Consider the following 18,934-nt stretch of genomic DNA (forward strand, 5'->3'; position numbering starts at 1 on the left):
CTCCCACCTTACTAAAAACCTCATAGAGCAACGACAAAGAATGAAAGTGTCCAACTCAAGAGATAAGATAGAATTCGCGGAACTGTCAAAACTGATCAACAAGGCGAAAATAAGTGATATTACAAACTATAACGTGAGAAAGACTGAAGAAGTGAGAAATCACTGAAATCACTGAGAAGGAAACTTGGAATAGGACAAACCAAAATGTATGCACTGAAAGATAAGCAGGGTAATATCATCAGCAATCTCGAAGATATAGAAAAAGCAGCGGAAGAATTCTATACTGACCTGTACAGTACCTAGAGGAGTCAGGATGCCTCAATTAGAAACAGTAATCAACAGGATACAGAAAGTCCTCCTATAGCTAACGATGAGGTCAGAAGGGCCTTGCAAGACATGAACTGTGGAAAAGCGTCAGAAGAAGATGGAATAACAGTCTATTTAATCAACGATGGAGGAGACATAATGCTCGGAAAACTGGCGGCTCTTTATGCAAAGTGTCTATTGACTGCAATGGTCCTAGAAAACTGGAAGAATGCAAGCATTATAGTAATCCCCAAAAAGGTAGACGTTAAAGATCTGAAAAACTATATGCCCATTAGTTTACTCCCAGTATTATGTAAAATATTCACTAGGATAATCTACAATAGAATGAAAGCAACACTGTAGCCAACCAAAGGAACAGGCAAGCTTCAGGAAGGGATATTTTACAATGGATCACATCCATGTCATCAACCAGGTAATCGAGGAATCCACAGAGTACGATAAGCCTTTCTATATGGCTTTCATAGATTACGAAAAGGCATTTGATTCAGTAGAGGTACCAGCAGTCATCGATGCATTACGTAATCAAGGAGTACATACCGTTTACGTAAATACCTTGCAAAATATCTAGAGAGGTTCCACAGCTACCTTAATACTACACTAGAAAAGCAGGAAGGTACCTATAAAAAAAGGGGTCAGACAGGGAGACACAATCTGTCCAATGCTATTCACTGCGTGTTTGGAAGAAGTATTCAAACTATTAAATTAGGAATGCATAGGAGTAAGGATCGACGGTGAATACCTCAGCAACCTTCGGTTTGCGGATGATATTGTTCTATTCAGCAACAATGCAGACGAATTAGAACAAATGATTGAGGACCTTGACAGCGGGAGTGTGAGAGTGGGGTTGGAAATTAATATGCAGACGACAAAGATAATGATGAATAGTCGGGCAAGGGAACAAGAGTTCAAAATCCCAAGTCAGCCTCCAGAGTCTGTGAAGGAGTACGTTTACCTAGGCCAATTAATCACACGGAACCCTGATCATGAGAAGGAAATTCATAGAAGAATAAAAATGGGCTGGATCGCATACGGCAGACATTGTCAGCTTCTGACTGGAATTTTACCATTATCAGTGAAAAGGAAGGTGTACAATCAGTGCATTTTACCAGTGCTGACATATTGGGCGGAAACTTGGAGAGTGACAAAGAAGCTTGAGAACAAGTTAAGGACCACGCAAAGAGCGATGGAACGAAGATTGCTAGGGATAACGTTAAGAGACAGAAAGAGAGCAGTCTGAATCAGATAGGAAACGGGTATAGCCAATATTCTAATTGACATTAAGAGAAAGAAAATGGAGCTGGGCAGGTCATTTAATGCGCCGGTTAGGTAACCGTTGGACCATTGGGGTTACAGGATGGGTACCAAGAGAAGGGAAACGTAGTCGAAGACGGCAGAAGATAAGATGAAGCGATGAAATTAGGAAATTCGTAGAGGCTAGTTGAAATCGGTCGGTGCAGGACAGGGTTAATTGGAGATCGCAGGCTGAGGCCTTCGTCCTGCAGGGGACATAAAACAGGCGAGTGTTGATTATTATTATTATTATTATTATTATTATTATTATTATTATTATTATTATTATTATTATTATTATTATTATTATTATTATTATTATTATTATTATTATTATTATTATTATTATTGAAACTTACTTTATCTCAAGCTCGCTGCTGGTTGCAGCTGGTGGATACAATCTTCAGTGGAGAGAAGGCAGAGAGAACCTATACCCACGTATACATCGCAATTTCCTCACAAGTTTTACGTAAATAAAGAGTAGTAAAATAGCGGAAGCCTAGACAATATATATATATATATATATTAAATAAATACAGCATAAGCATTTTCATACCTTCGAAATGTACACCTCTTGAAACGTAGTTTGTGTCATGGCACGAACGTTTCCTGTTTACCGTTTCGTTCTTACAGGATTTTGTTTTACTGGTTGACGTTTCTTTGATCGTCTTTCCCAACGCACGGTGAAGTATACGTGGGCATCCTGCTGCGGTTATTGCCATTTTCAATGACTGAAAGGTACAAAGATCTCGAGACTATCTCGGGTAATTAGAACACACGTTGGCAAATAAACAAGCGCGGTTTCCTTCTATCAGGTGTGCACAGAGGAAGTTTCAAATACTTAGAAGTTGCAAGCGCGCATCTCAGTGCATTACGATTTAACTGAATCCGTATTCTCAGTAAATCACTTTGCAGGACGTAACCTTCAATCTGTGTATTCGCTGACCAAGCGGCAATCGAGGTAACGAAAAGGATGGTGCAGATCCTATCAGCATTATATTGATATCGCCAAGCTATCATCGGTAATGCGCAAGTGCGTGGCTCCCCTGAAGTGTCACGCTGTACATTACACGCAAACGTGAAATTAACTCCGAACGTTCTCGATGGAGAATATGTTTGCTAGGCGCCCGAATGCCGCACGGTTAAGTGTTCCCAATTTACGTCAACACCATTTGTGTTCGTTAATGCACCCTAAAATCGCAGCGTGCGGGCTTCCCTGTATTCCACCTCCATCAAGATAGAAATTATGCGTAAAAGGACAGGAAAGTTAGCCAGAGGTAGTTATTGTTGGCTACCCTGCTCGGGAAGAAGTGGTAAGGAGATATAAAGAGAACGAGAGAGAGGAGCACGAACGTAATAAGCAGCGTGCACAGTTACGCGCTACCAGCGGTATACCAAGCGGCGTTCTCAATGTGTATCATTAGGTATCCGCAAGTCCTTGGCAGACCGGACAGTCGCGCCAGACAAAGTACTCCCTAAGAAACTCCACACACATGGTTATAAACCTATGTTGGCGAAGTTCCCGAGGTGCACCTCCATTAAAAATGCGGCAGCCAAGGGCGCCACTCAAATCTCCGTGATCCCACATTCAGTTGCGGAACCCCACAGCCGCCGCGCCGCAGCTAGGGAGCGTGTGTGACGGCTCTGGGCCACGTTCCGTTCTCTGAGGACCGCGCACGCCGGGCTTATCGAATTCCCCGTGCAATCAGCATGGGGCACGCCTGTTGAACCGCGTGGTAAGGCGAGTAAGCGCTCCTCGGATGGCCGCGTAGGCTGAGGCCCGAAGTTGCTCGCGTTCCGCTACGTGTCTCGCCGCACGACGGTGCGCATAACTCGCCCGTCGCGTTTCGCCGCACGCTCCCGGCCTCGCAAATGCGCTCTTGCGGATCGCGTGGGTTGCGATCACTTCGACGCCGTCTGACGGTTAAAATGTGGCGGCGAGATCGACGACCGGCTAATGAGAACCGCCATTCCGATCGGTGTCCCGAGATTTCAAGACCGCAGAGTCGCTTCTCGTTAATTAATTTCCAGTGCCGTGACCGCACCCTTGGTATTAAGCGCGCTTGGAGGGATTTCGGCCCGGCATTCGGTCCTGACACGCTGTATGCGTTGGTCCTCGAAAGGTCACCGAATTAAGTATAACTGTCAAAGGGTCAACCCTTGGGAAGGAGAGTACCACGTGGGAGAGCTGAGTGCTGTTGACTGCTCGCTTCTGTCCGCAACAGTTCAGCTGACTGTCCCGCGTAGAAGGTTTACGGGTAGGGTTCGTGGCAAAGCATGTCTCTCTCTTCCGGTCCTGAGCAAATACCATCTCGGTTTAAGCGCACATGTGCACGAGCCTTTTAGCGGCTCCGTCAAATTAAATTTTGGGCTCTGGAACGCACCAAACACTATTTGCTCATACGTCGCCCGCAGATATGAGCTCACAGCTTCAGCTGATTTCTTCCATGTGCTGATTTCTTTGCTGTATGGACTCTTTTCATCACTTAACTGTAAGGCCAGTGCATACCAGACGCTGTCATAAAAAACTGTCTCCAATCCGCGCTCTGACGGTGGTTGAACAGCGTAGCTGTAAGCAGCAACTAGAACGATTACCCTTGCGACGTAGGTTGAAATTATTCACGTGGGGACATCAGCATGCACTCTACCTAATTATTAGCCTAAAACGTTTTTTGTGCCGCTACTTCGTGCTCCTACATAGAGTGGACCAGAGGGAAGAGAAATTCGCCGCGCCTCGGTTGCGCACTGTTCTTCAGCCGCCGTCGCTATACGTGGCCTTCCCATAGCACTTTCACAACACAAACCAGTTGCTTTAGGCGGTTCTTATTTTCCGTAAGAAAGTATAGTTACGTCACTCCCTGCTTCGTATACATGCTATACAGTCAAGCTGCCGTCGTCGCGGCCGCTGGCGCAACAGTGAAATTTACCGAGAAACGTATGCGAGGAGATCTACGCGTTTCGCATTGCATGTATACGCGCAGGTGCGCTTTATCATCAATTACGTGGTTCCGCTGCTTGTGTTGAGCTTGTTCTTTATTGAAACGTATGCTATTCTCGATGTTATATGCGTGATTCCAAAGAATGTATGTGCTTTTCGCTTCGTTTTACTTAGTGTTTGTAGCCTCTGCCCTGCGTGGATATGAACCGTTGCACCTGGGGGTATGAGCCATAGATGATAATAGTTTTCTGTCGACTTTACGTCACAAAGGAATCCTGGGATCCTAGCCATAGACAGCTTCGCTGTAATATGTATATCAACCAGTGCTGAAGTTTCAAACCTGGCGCAGGTCCGTGTCTTTCGTTCGCGTGTCTTTTGTGGCCTATACCAAGCTTCCTCTACCGGTAAGAACGAACTATTCGCCATGCCAGCTCCACTTAACCTGTAAACTATTGTTCAACATAATCTAATGTTTCCTTTTCGTGTCTCTTTAAGGTTATATGTGCAAGACCAGACTGACAATTTCCAGAAGCCCATAACCGGCCGCGTTCTTTACCCAGGTCCACACGGTCGTTCTTTGTATAGCTTTCGCCCCCCGTCTCCGCTCGTCTTCGCGGTCTCTGCTTCTCCCGCAGTTTGTTTGCTTAGCTCGGGCTGTTCACCCCGCTGCGGACCACCGGTCGCTTTCTGGTGCACCGCTGTTTCAGCTGCTTCGCCTCCGGGCTGCCCTTTTAGACTAAACATCGCGGAGCATTTCTCTTTCGCATTGCTCGCATCTGTCGCTATCCTGTCTCGGTTGCGGCCGTTTTTCCTTTTCTCGGCGCTCGACTCGCTGTTTCCGCACCATAAAAACTGCGCCTATGTGAATGGCGCGCTACGGAGAAGCAACAAAGAACGCTTATAATGCTGCTTCCGCTCGCCGAAGAGAAAGTGCGACCAGTACGCGAGAAACTACGGGACGCAGGGACGGCGCAGGAATACTGCGCGCTGTGGTACAACCATCTGTGCTCGCCGAGCGTACGCCCTCGCGTGTGTGTCGCACTGTCCGATGCCTTTCGGCGTTACTTGTGCAAGGTGCCTAGCGTTCGGAGGGCAAGCGAGACAGTGGTATGGCTACGACAGCGCTTCCCGAGGCGGTAGCGGGCGCAGTATTCGTTTTCCGGAGAACGATTACAAAGACGGCGCCGAATAAAACAACACACGAAGAAGGGAGACACGAGACAAGCACGTGTGTTGTTTTATTCGGCGCCGCCTTTGTAATCATGCTTAACCAACTAGCCCACCAGCACATGCTTAGTTCCGGAGAACGTTGTCGCCGTGTTTGTTTTTGTATTTTACTAGCCCGAATATTGGCTACAGCGTGCTTCATTACATCACGCAGTCAAGCTCGGAATAATGCAATGATTCTATTCCATTTATCTTTCTTCTCGTGCTTCGTCTTAACGGTGCTCCGCGCCTACGTTGTCAGCAAGGTCAGCCAGTCGTGGACGGTGGATGGTAATGAAGGAATAGAACCGAGTGATAGTAATCGCTACATTGTATTGGCTCAGAAGCTCCTACTTGCAAAACTCGTCCTATGTAAATTCGTCGCCAATTGGCCGTTATGGGGGAATGCCATTGCGTCAGAGAAGTTTTGTGAATACGTGCTCTGATAATCGTGAGTTCTGCGTGGTTATAGGGAGCCGCTGCGTAGGGCATATACTGACACTGTAGCGATCTGTTGGGCTTGCGAGAAGCAAGTTCTGCTCGTAACTAACTATAGAACGATGCAGTGGTGCGCGTGCTGCTTCTCGCAGCGTCATGAATACGTGCACGGGCTTAAACGTAAAGTTAATAGTTTGCTGGATTTTATTATTTCACTCTATATGAGGGCCACATATCGGTATTTACTATGTATTCATATCGAGCACAGTATAGGCATATACTGGTCACGTCCTAGTCGCGCTGCAAATCATACAAAAGCCGCGGCATTTAGCTCGGCAGCCATTGTCACTATCTACATCGTTGTTTAACTGGTGATATCAAAACGGAAGGCTTTGCGCTTGTCTTTGATGTCTACACACGGTGACAAGATTTAGTTCATTTTAGGATGATTTGCTTTGGCAGCGAGCTGAAATCCGTCAAATTCTTTTTTTTTCTCCTTTAGTTTATGATTCACGTGGGAGCACGCGCACGCCATTTTAACGCTTGCACGATAGCTGTCACCCGTGTGACCAAAGTCATGTTGGGTAAGTACGCGGAAAGAAAGAAACACGCGTTTGGCCTCATCGCCCCTAAGTGACGAAATAGCCTATTCATGCCCATCGACTGACCCTATGGTTCGTCCTGGAACTTCGTTGAGGAGTGTGTGGAGAAGAATTGATAAAGCAGTGGCTGTGAAAAGGAAAAAAAAAAACAGAGAGATAAAAGACGTTCCTGTATGCAATTTAGCAGGCGATAACGGGGCTGCATTCCAAAAAGAGCCATTTCTTTCTTTCTTTCTTTCTTTCTTTCTTTGGAAAACTTCCGCCTCAATTTCCCTCTCTCGTTCTGTTGCTGTACTTTGCCGAATGCCCAGTTTGCTGATACTGCTGTGGCGATGTCAGTGGCAACGAGTTTTTCATTTGTGGATCGTGTCTTTCAGATGCGCTATACAACGAGACAGGTTTTGCGAATTAAAAAGGGGGACATGAATCGGTATAGGTTTCTTTGAAAACGGGCTTCCGCAAAGCTATTCGATATCTCCCAGAGCAAGGATTAATACGCTCTTCCACACTCCCGACCTCCCTCTCTCTCATCAGGACTGCGCTCTGCCATGCTTTTAAATAGCGCACGCTTGCGATAGAGTATGCGATAGTCCTTCATTCTTTATAGTTACGGAATAAATACAGGTGCTATGTGCTTCTTCACCTGTCGCATCCTCGCCGCTTTTCGCGATAGCATCTTCATTTTTTGCGGTGTGATAAGACGTAGCCAGCACCTTTTCACTAGCGCCGAAATGTCTCTGTCGTTTGTTAACAAAAAAAAAGGGGGGGGGAATAAGAATAATATCAGAGAAAAAGTGTAATTCCGGTTGAAAAATTTCTACGTCGAGAATGAAGCAAGGGAGAAGTTGGCAATTCTCTTTTCAACAAACAAAGCTGAAGAACATTTCCTTGCCTCGCTCTCTCTGAGAATGCCATACCGGGCGAGGGCATGACCTTCCCAATGTCTTCTCCCCTTTCCAAATCGGAGTCAGAGGAACGAAATGAATGACGCTGCCGGCGCCATGCGAGTCCGCGGAAGCTTGCGGAGCTGCGAGAGGGGGAGGCGGCTTCGGTATTTAGCCGGAAAAGTGAAAGCGCTACTTGGCGACGCAGCGCCAACTCTATCGGAACGTCGGCGTCGTCTGACAGCACAAGTGGGCGCCGACTCGCGATTGCGCTCCGCGTTCCCTGCCCTGGCTTGTTTCATCCGCGGCGTCCGTGTCTGGCCCCTCTTCGCTGCCGAGTGTGCGGGGGAGCTTCGCGCGCGCTCTCGCCCGCTCGCCGCGGACGCACGCCCCGGCAGCGGCGCCTTCTCTTCTCCCGCACGGGCGCATGGGACGCCGGCACTCTGCTCTTCTTCGGAGGCTGTCCTCGTCGCTCTCCGAAACCGGGGAAAACCCCGCGCGGCTCCCTCGTCCACGAACCTGTGGTGGTGGTGGTGGCCTCTTGCACGCGTCGTGCAGCGAGGGCGCAGCAGGGCCATCGCCGCTGCAAGCACCTGTTGCTCTACATGTTTACAATCGTCCGCCGGTGACGCATGGTCGTCGTCGTCGGTATCAGCGGCTGCTGCGGAGCTTGCCCGTGGGTGAACGATACTCGTAACCGGCGAGTGTGAGTGTCGTCGTGTGTATGTGTGTGTAACTTCGGCTCGAAAGCGGTGGAGCGAAAGGGAACCGCCGAGGACACTTTCGTACAGATCCACAACGTCTGTTACATCACGTATTTGCTGTCAGTGGGCGGCCTTCACTTTGTTCCGCGTGTTCAGCGGCGTGCCGACGTGGTCATCGTCGCAGGGCGGAAACCGCCTGACTGTCTGTCTGGATACACGCATACGAGTCGGGTGATTCGTGTGAAGGTAAGAGGAAACCGTCGTCTGACCTTCCTCTTCTAATTCCTTTTGTTCTTTTTTGTCGGTTTTGCTTGTACTGGTCGTTTGGATTGTTAGTGTGCGAGCGGGGAACAAGAGCAAATTTAGCACGTGTCACGCGGTAATGAAAGGCACACGTCGGGCCTAAAGGATGCAATGCTGTAATTATCCGAGCAAGTTAGTTTAAGTTAAGTACGTATGGAGCACACACTTTGATTTGAAATGGTTGTTGTTGTCATTGCTGAAGTATTATTCCCGTGTTTCCATGGCTATAACAGACGAACGCGGTAACTACCTTTTCGTTCTCTGTTTCTCGAATTGTGGAATAGTTCCGAAGCGTGACGTTTCGCTCGCATTTCTCCGCACTATCGTACTTCTTCGAGTGCGGTGATCCCCGTCTCTCTCTCCGCATGCTGCTGCAAGGAATAGGGTTTCACGCGCACTTTTCCCTACTCTAGCCTTGATTCTGCGCCGTCAGGCGTATAGCGACCATTGTTACGGGCTCTGTTTTGACTTCGTCGTACGGAATATGCTTTCACGCGCAATGCTGCTGGGCGTGCGTGGTTCAACTTCGGCGAATTTAGTAGTCATTGTGTTACACTTACCCGACTGTTATTTGCGCGGTGTCTGGTTTCGGGTGCGTTTCTGTATGCGGGGCAACGATTGAGTTGCTTCCGTCCTTTATGTGCGCCAGCTTTTGACTCACGCTTCGGGCGACTGGCGAGCCTGGTGCAGAAGTCGCACGCACCGCGTTCCGTTCCGGGGCGTCCACTGAGGCGTGCCGCAGGCTTCACGCAACGCCGCGGCGGCCTGTCACGCCGTGGCCGGACGTCTTTGTTGACGCTGCAGAGATTTTCAAACGCGCTGGCTGTGTTTTCACTATAGGCAACGCCCTGGAGCACGGCGCAGCCTCTTGCGCCCACGGAGTTGAAGCTGGTGCAAAGTTCGGCGGCACCCTGCAATTCGCCTCCGTGGCAGACGAAAGTTTTCGCCAAAAACGAGGTTCATCGGGGCGGGCATAAAATTTACTACAGAAAAATTACCAGAGAGAACTGTGGCGCTGCGACTGCTAAGCTGCCACGGGAATTATGGGTAACACTTGTATTTGTGTAATATTTGTGCTTGCGATTTCAGACGTTATTGTGACTTTATTTCTTTCGCTTTGCCTGCGCTTACTGACCTAAATTTTTAAGCAATTCTACGTTTTTCGTAACCCTATGAATGCGAAAAGACACGTGCATAATTGTCGGGAATTGTTGCACATGTAACGCAATGTTCTGTTGAAAATGATCAATTTGCGAAGTCACAAAACCCGTTCGAAGCCAGAAGGACGGAGTTAGTCCGTGTAACACGCCCATCACTTCCATACTAACTGAACCGCGGGCTTCCAGCTCGCGTGTACAATATAGCACTCACTAGTAAAATTTGTGGGGCACTCTATACGGCATACTGCAGTGCCGCTCTGCAGCAGGCGTAAATGTTCCTCTCCGAAAGAGGTTCGTAGGGGCTGTGTCGAAGCTTTGCAGGGTACGGTCTGGGCGCGTTCTGCATGAGTCATCCTTCGGTGGCCTGACGCGCCTTCTCGCCATCGGCCGACCACGGTCAGCGGAAAAAGAAACCGGCTCCTATTTTTGTTTTATGTCTTTGTTTTCATTCTGCTCTTATGCAGTAGTGTTTGTTTATGCGTGCTGGTTGTTCTTTCAGCCCACTTATATCCCGGTATCCAGATGACGTCATCACGTTGTCGGTGCTGCAGCTGCGCTGCAGGTGATAGCATGCAGACATGTTTGTAAACATTTTCCAGTCGGTGAGCGAGCCAACGATGTGCGAAGAATGCCAATCTGAAGGGCAGAGCTTTACTCCTTGCCGTAACAAAAAGTTATGCCACAGCTACAGGATGAATAAGGCGCCAATGTATTTCTAAGAAAGCACAGCTTTGCTCCTTAGCTGTTTGTGGAGCCTTGCTTTATAGAATGCTCGAGTGAGGGTCTACAGATGAGTAAGTGACAAGCTTTATAAATGCAATCAAGGGATCTTCGAAAGAATTATATGAGGCTAAACCTTGAAACCTTATTGTCAGGTTGATGAAGTGTCATCTACGCTTAGCGTCACATTACCACGGGCAACGCACGACTCTTGCAATGACGTTCATCTCACTATACGTCGAGCCTTGGAGGCATTTTTTATGTATGTATACGGTCGTGGGTATTGTAGGTTTAACTTGCACGTGTTTACCACGTGCAGGTTAGCGAATTTCCCCCTCGCAATATTTGAACCAGTCTTGTGCATGTGTAGCTCGAACTTTCGTGCAGTATAGGCACTGTAATGGATTTAGTTCGCTGCTATGCCCAGAAACACTTTTAACGATAATCATGTATCGTGACATTATTGAGGGAGCTGTTACTTTCCATGAGGCTGCATAATGATTCTAATAATGATACCGAACTTACATTACGAACGAAAGCAATGATGACAGAAAGTTGGCAGCAACAACGACGCCGCAAATTCTGTTTACGTTAGTATCAGCAGGCCTTGACGCCTGGCATTATCACCGCCTATAATGACTGCTTGTCACATGAAATAAATTAATAAATGAAAAAGATGCTATGTATAGAACGGAGTTCACTGTTGTGACTCGGGGTCAAACACGAGAGAGAGAGACTCTTGGAGCAGACCAAGAGGAGACGAAAAATTTGATACAATATCTACAGATGTAGCACGTAATAGCATTCAAGTTGCGGTAAGAGCGTACCAGACCGACGGGGCGGCTGGTGCAGACCCCCCCCCCCTTTCTCTCTCTCTCTCTCTTAACAATGGGCCGGCCAATAAAGATGTTGTTGGCAGTCAGCACTGGTCCTGTGCTCTTCCTTGTCCGTGTGTTTTTGGCGCTGTTTAATATGAATGGCCTTAAATTCTCTCTGGCGATCAATCGTCGGCAGGAGCGAGACGGGCTGGGTGTTGATGCCGCCCTCGTCGCATTCCCCTTTCTTCGCGGCAGCAGTCTTGGTATGGCGCGCCACCGGATTCCCCAGTTCGATCCACGAGAACGCGTCGGCAGTTTCGTGGAACTTTGCAGGTTCGCACACATAGTTGGGCTAGTTGACTTGACATGACGATGTCAAGGTTGTGAGTGTGTGCGTGAAGCTCAGCACAAGGGCAACCACTTCAGAAGAGCGAGTAGGAGGGGAGCGCCCGTTGCCTCTATGATTGGCACGCAGTGTGGCACAACATCACCCACTGACTAAGGAACATGATGCGATTCCGAGAGAACCACAAATCGAGGTAGGCTTCAGTATGCAATCTCAATTGCGTCCCTTTCTCGCTTCTTCGGCCACGGCACACGCACATCTTCCTGAGGTGTCCTTATTGCGAGACAGTTACTTCCGTGCACGTATACGGTCCCATTCCTTCACCCCAACTCTTAAGAACCTACCCAGAAGTCGTGAATTTACCAACTCCATTTTTGAAAGCGTGCGATATATACTCGTGCAAACCTATTTCTCTTTCTTTCTTTAGGATGTACCACGGTCGCGCAATGTACACATCCGCATTTCTTCTCCGTCTCGGCGCTGCGGCTGCTTCCAAAGCAGTCGCCTGTCCCGGGACAGCCAATGTACTACGTTATTCGCATGTACGCCTATTAGCCCCGAGAATTAGGAGTGGCGCCCTCTCGCGAGTGACGTCACGGCCAGGACGCCGCTCGCTCCGGCTCGCTCAGCTGCCGCGCGCGCTCGTTCCCTTCGTGTATGCTTGGGGTAAGGGTCGCTCGAGCCGTACGTATTGAAGAATACGTCGGCTTCTTTCAGCTGCCATACCTTAACCACAGTTTCTTCTTCAAAAGCGCGTGAGTCGAGAAGAGAGAGAGAGAGACAAAGAGGAGGAAAGACAGGGAGGTTAGCCAGTGTAAGTACTGGCTGGCTACCCTGTGCTGGGGAAAGGGGTAAAAGGAGTAAAAGGAGAAAGAAGAAGAAGAGGAGAAAAAAAAATTAAGGAAATTCACGCAGTACCGCGATACTACGCGATACAACACTCAAAGGCGATCGCACAATTCGCAAGTCCTTAGATACTTCAGCAAAGCCTTTAAGGCCTTGAGTGCCGAAGCCCGTCTGGACCAGTGTCCTAGAGCCTTCTCCTCTGTAAAGGGGCGATTGTCCAGTTTTTCGAGCGCGGTTACGAGCACTGTTCTTGGCACTTTGTAGCTGGGACAGTCACAAAGGAGGTGCTGAATCGTCTCCTCGCAGTCGCAGGTTCCGCAAGTAGGGCTGTCGGCCATTCCAATACGGAATGAATAGGAGTTCGTGAAAGCGACGCCGAGCCACAAGCGGTACAGAAGTGTTGCTTCCGCTCGTGGTAACCCTGGTGGTGGCCGGAGTTGCAGACATGGATCCAGTCTGTGGAGACGTTCGTTCGTGAACTCACTGGTGTTCCACAGATTCTGCGTAAGCTCGCGGGCGAGAGAGCGAATACTTGTGGCTGCGTCTGTTCGTGACAGTGGTAGTGGTACAACGCGGGCACCGTCGTGGGCCGATCGGGCGGCGTCATCCGCATGATGATTGCCCGCAATTCCGCAATGACCCGGTATCCACTGGTAGATGACGTTGACTTTGCGGCTTGGATATCGCAAGCTAAGCAGCGTTAAAGGGGTCTACTAGGTTTTGCAATGCATATATGCGCCGTGTCTATCGGTAAATTTTGACTAAAAAAAGAATATCTGCAAATTCAACGCGCGAAGTTGTGTATGATGCTTCGCTAAACATTTAACATTCCTTTAGTATTTAGCTATGAGAGGCATTGCATTTTACGTGGAAGAAAAATTTGGTAACAGGCGTCAACATGTTATCTGATTTTAGAAAGACACTCCCCAGCGAAGCTCTCATCATGATTCCTATTACTCTGGTGTGTTGTTCTATTCAAATATGGTCATTCATTAATGCGCAAAAAAATAGTTAGGCGCGCATTTCTTATGAAAAAGTTTGCTGCTACTTTCATCCCCCTCTGAAACAGGCCACCAAAAAAACGAATTGCTCATGGCTGCTAACACGACGGCTCGTCAGGTAGAGTATTTACATAGTTAATTCACAAACACCATAGTAGCAATCACCTGAGAGAAAAGTTTCGTTGTTAAGATCGAGAGCCACTCAATTGAAAGTGATGAAATGTTTCATAGTGGCCCTCAGTAGCCTTTATCGACAATATGGCACACCCCTGATCACGTAACGGTAGCAATCGACTGTCCGTATGGCGAGGCACGCTATGTTCGCGAAACCCATCAGTTCACTACAACTTCGAATTAAAACCATAAAGCATGTTTTTTACAGCGCCAACTGGAATGGCTAATGTATTCTCGAGCTACTACACCGCAGCTTAGATTTCCTGTATACAAAAGGAAAATTTAAGCACCTTCTGTCTCACCATGTCTCGATCCAGCGTTATTCAATTATACAAACGGATAACTATTCGCTTCGTCGGTACATAAAAGAGAACCTTGCAGGCAAATTAAGTTTGCTCCAATCGAATCGCAAACATTAATAAAGAAAGCACCACAAGCCTTGCATATACTTTCACTTGATTTCTGACCCTCCACCGGGGGAATTTCGATATCTTCAATATGTCCCATACTACTAATCATTGACGCTTCGACTTCTTTCTGGCTGCAGCTATGCGGTCCAGCAGGCATACTTCACTAAATGAATTGGGCCGAGCAACCTGTGTCAGTTCGCCAAACAGATTCGTCATGTATATTCCTCAAGTAACAAGCACCAGTAAATTTCTCAAGTGAGTTTGATTTGATGTATTAATTTCCGTTTACACACACACATGTACATAGGAGTGGTAAGTGGAGGTGGATGAGGGAAAAAAGTCGCACAGACGCGGCTTGAGGTAACCTCACCCCCTTAGGTACAATATGGCTGCATGGGGTAACACAGCAAGCGCCATATAAATTACATTTATATAGTGGCCATAAAACATTGCAGTTATACAATATATGAAAGAACAGTGAAATATTTCCACAATAACAATGCAAAACACACTGCGGCATTGAAATAAATAAATGATATACACTAGGTAACATAGACAAAAAAAGAGGAACATAACATACATTATTAATCATTAACAAACGCGCTCTAAAGAGGTGAGTTGAACGTGTAGCACGGAAAAGGGAATATATATTGGTACATTCCTATTTGTACTCTGTAAATAGCTGTAAGCCTTCATTAACATTACTTCAAGTTTCCGCCGTTTAAAAAAAAATGAACACGTGAAGAACCGCCTAATGTTGACAAGCAGTTAAAGAAGCAAGTGAGGCGTGTAAAATCTAAGCTCCAGTATTAGTTAAGTCCCCGTGCTACTGCCGAGCGTTTCTGTGAGGAAATGCGAAAATTCGATATTATACCATGAACTACTCGTCGTGGGCAAACCTGTTTTAGCGGAATAAAATCAACGTAACTGCTGTAGAAGTCATATATAGCCAGCTTTGTGACATACTTGTTGCACCGCGGCAGGTATGGTATCATAACTGGATTCCTATAGGCTATGCTATTGCGATTGTCTATCCGCGTATGAAAAACCTGCAATGGGCTGGTCTGCGTAGCTTCGGCTGGCACTGTAGCGTTGCCTTCGAGAGCTGCATTGTTGTCTAAGAAATTAGCTCTTTGAATAAATGTTTGCAAGGGAAGACGTCGTAAAAATATATTTGAGACGACCACCATAAGTATACAAGCAGAGAAAACGAGGGCGAACAAACGAAAACACCGCAGAAAGCGCCCGGACAACGCCCGAACTGTAGCAGACGACAGGCGCGAGTCCATGCCCTGACGTCACGCGAGCGGCGCTCGCAGCGCCGCTCGTGTTCGTTCTCGGGGCTAATACCAGCGCCGCCATCGGCGCTTCAAGGTCGGCATTCCTGGACGCGCATCGTGCGGTATCTCTCACTCGGCGCCGGCGCGCTCCGACGCCTCGGCGACGCCGTACGCGTGCTGCGTGGAGCACAAGCGGAGCTCTCTGTGCGCCTCCCGAGGAAGAGAGCCTCCGATTCATCGGGTGTCGCCGTGTAACACAAACCGCGCCACGAGTTTCGGGTGTCGACCTATGCGGTCGCCGTTCGTGGAGGCCTGCAGTCTGTCGCTTCCGCAATGCTAGGAGCCTCTCTCTCTCTCTCTCTCTCTCTCTCCTATCTTGTGCGCTCAAAGTTATCTTTTCGTCTTGAAACTGTGCCCTTGCTGAATAATATAGTGCAGCGTTATAAAAGCTATACAGCCGACGTAAGCTATGCAGCACCTTTTCGGGGCAATTGCTAACTGACCTGTCCGAAAGGCTATAGACAAAATGGCAGCACTATGCCAAACTGATCACAATTCGTTGCAATGGGAGGTCGGAACAACGAATCAACCAAATAAGTCGAAGTTATTATTCGCGTGAACAGCTTTCTGAACTCATCCATACTCAGCTCCCTATAAACCTCAGTCAGCCACTGGCCTGTGCGAAAGCGTTTCGTCTAGCTGCGTGATACTACTGCTTGAACGCATTCACTGCGTCTATGCTTCCTTTTTCTCTCTGATCTTTCTATTCCTATTCCCCCCTCCAGTGTAGGGTAGCCAACCAGGCTGTCTTCTGTTTAACATCCCTGAGTTCTTGCTCTCTGTGATCCACAGGCGGCAGTGCTAGCTTCCACTACATTCCACTGTATGGACGGGATAAGAAGAGAGGTCGGTTGATAGATGCAAGGCAGCCGCTTTTAGCCGCCGCCGTAGGAATGCGTTGGAAGCGCTCACCCTTGACGGGGTTCCCGTGCTGTCACGCGATACGCCGTCGCGCGTGGCCCTCTTCGGACCGGGTTTCGCCATGAGGCGCGTGTGCCTGGTGGAGAGCTCAGGAAGTTCGAAACCACTTGCGCGAAAAAGTCGCAGTGGTGGCGCATGTTCGCACGCAGCCGCTGCGAGCTGGAGCGCACAAGTAGCCTGGATTACGGCGCTTAAATGACCTGATAATCCGTAACACTGTTAATTCAAAAGAATTTCAAGGGGAATGCTGGACCGTTTTGTTTTCAGCATATCTCGGAAGCACCTAGTTCACGAGGAGGTTGTGGGTAGCAGGAATTTTTCTTTCGCCTTTCCGAAGGGCATTGTAAAAATAAAGTGGCTTTTACGATCATTGGTCGGCGAAAGAAACAAAGGAAGAAAGAAACTATGCAGAGATCACAGCATAGACAACGTATGACTTATATATATATATATATATATATATATATATATATATATATATATATATATATATATATATATATATATATATATATATATATATATATATATATATATACCTCTTTTAAACTGCGCGAGTCCACGAAGCACTCAAGTACATTCAGCCGCCTCAGAATACATGAAGGCTAATTGCTGGAAAACCTGCCCCGCATTACATCTTTTGAAAGCTTTCGGCCTGCCCACACGAAAGAAAAATGTACCGAACTTTCGAAACGATTTAGCACAACTTAAAAGAAAACATGATCGTCTAACGCACTGCGGGAGTTGGTGTAAACGAAGCAGTTTGGTCCAGTCAAAAAAAAAAAAAAAGAAAACCTTACCGGTATTTATTGCTTTCCTAGCACTAAACAGCGTTTAGCCGACTCCCCCTTTCTCCCTTAGAGATGAAATCAAGATTGATCTTATTTGATTTTAAATTTGTGTTTAACTCGTCTCAAAGCGCTATAGATGCCGCGAGAGATTAGTGGTGAAGCTGTGGATTAAGCTTGCGTTAGAAGCCTGCCGTCTAGTGATTAGAGCATCGGGTTATACCGCCTGGGGACCTTGGTTCTAATCTCACCATCGGATGCGTAATGTATTTTTATGTTTTAGCCCCGCTGAGCCGATACTTGGCCACGAACCTGAGTTACCCACGCCATACCCAACGTAGTACATAGGCAAAGAAAGGTTCGCTTTAAAAAGAAAAAACCTCTTTCAATCGTCCTATTCCCTACGGATGCAACCGTAGGGACATTTCGAAGTGGCCGATTTTCACGCGCATCAGGAACTGTCGCGCGCTATCGCGGAACCGGAGGCGCGGTGATTACGCCACTTGGCGAAAGAGCGATGCCGCCCGGGAGGAGTGCGTCGCACTTGCGCTGCACGCCGCTCGTTTCGCTAGTGAGCGCTGTCCCCTTTGATTGCGTCACCGGTCGCGGCCTTGGCCTCCCGTTTTCGCGAGCGCTGCGCAGTCGCCGCCGTTGGAGGCGCGCGCGCGCCTGTGTTTGCTCATGATTGCGCATGCGCACACACTTGGTCGCCGTAGAGAACCGATAAGCGTTGTCTCGCCAGCTGACTCACTTTTCTGACATGTCAGGGTGACAGTGTGTGTGCACGCGGCCATCTGTGACATTGCACGCTTGCGCACGCCCGTGTGTTGGTGTCAGCAGTGCCCCCTTCTATAGCATGACAGTTGACGCACGTCAGATTAGGCACAACCACAAGTGACAGTGTGTGTACGACTCGCTTAGTTAAATATTCGGCTAGTTGGTGCAGTTATTATTCTTTTTTTTTTGTTGTGTGACGAATGCGTGTATCAGAAGCGGGTGGACAAGTTTTAGAGAACGCTGCAGAAAATGACACTGCGCCTAAGAGTATACCACGCGTCGTATCTGCGTGCAGCAATATGCACGAGTGAGTGTGCCGGAAGAGATGCGAATTTTACGGCACACAGCCGGGAAGGATACCCGCAGCCCTTCTCATTGCTTTTTCGCTTGCTATTATACAATAAATTACTACCATTTTTTACAGCGTTAGCTCCTTGCTTGGCTTGCTTTTCTGTCGATGGTACGCGTCTAAGTGTAGTGACCCACGGGAGTTTACTTTTGCTGTATGATTCTTTTTACACTCACGAGCGGTTCACAAGTGTTGCCATTTTATTTAATTCCTTCAACCGATTACCCGTGTAGCAGTTCTTGCGCGATACGAAAACAATGGGGGTCTGTACACTTGCAATTCGTTAGCGCTCTGTAGCTGACTCAACTTTTTATGAGATAATTACCTAACGTCGCTCGCCGAAGTCGGGCAACACATGCATGTCCGTGCACGCCATAGCTTTGGTCGTGACAAACCTGCAGTGAAACTCGGCGACAGTACACATGCTACAAAATGCACCGAGTTATTTCACTTGGTGACTCAGTGTTCAGGCGGTTTTGAGAGTCCTCGGCAGTCCAAGCGTGCACCTTCCTATCGAATGTGGTACATACACAACATTGACTGTGAAAAGGCATATCACCACCGCCGGTCCGCCGGTCCCTTCTCAAAGTCA

General features: G+C 48.0%; 1 protein-coding gene across 6 annotated transcripts in view; it reads left to right on the forward strand.

The window, feature by feature from the left end:
- LOC135919543 (protein Shroom3-like) overlaps positions 1-18,934 on the forward strand; it is a 612,939-nt gene that overhangs the window by 271,906 nt on the left and 322,099 nt on the right. Inside the window, exon 1 of one of the 6 annotated variants that reach the window (XM_065453439.1) lies at positions 8,111-8,635. The exons of the other annotated variants lie outside the window; for them this stretch is intronic. The gene's annotated coding sequence lies outside the window, so the exon portion shown is untranslated. Of the gene's footprint in view, positions 1-8,110; positions 8,636-18,934 lie in introns of those variants that run through there. 6 annotated transcript variants of the gene reach the window in all.

Source organism: Dermacentor albipictus, chromosome 3 (genome assembly GCF_038994185.2).
Source record: "Dermacentor albipictus isolate Rhodes 1998 colony chromosome 3, USDA_Dalb.pri_finalv2, whole genome shotgun sequence".
Classification (NCBI taxonomy): Eukaryota; Metazoa; Arthropoda; class Arachnida; order Ixodida; family Ixodidae; genus Dermacentor; species Dermacentor albipictus.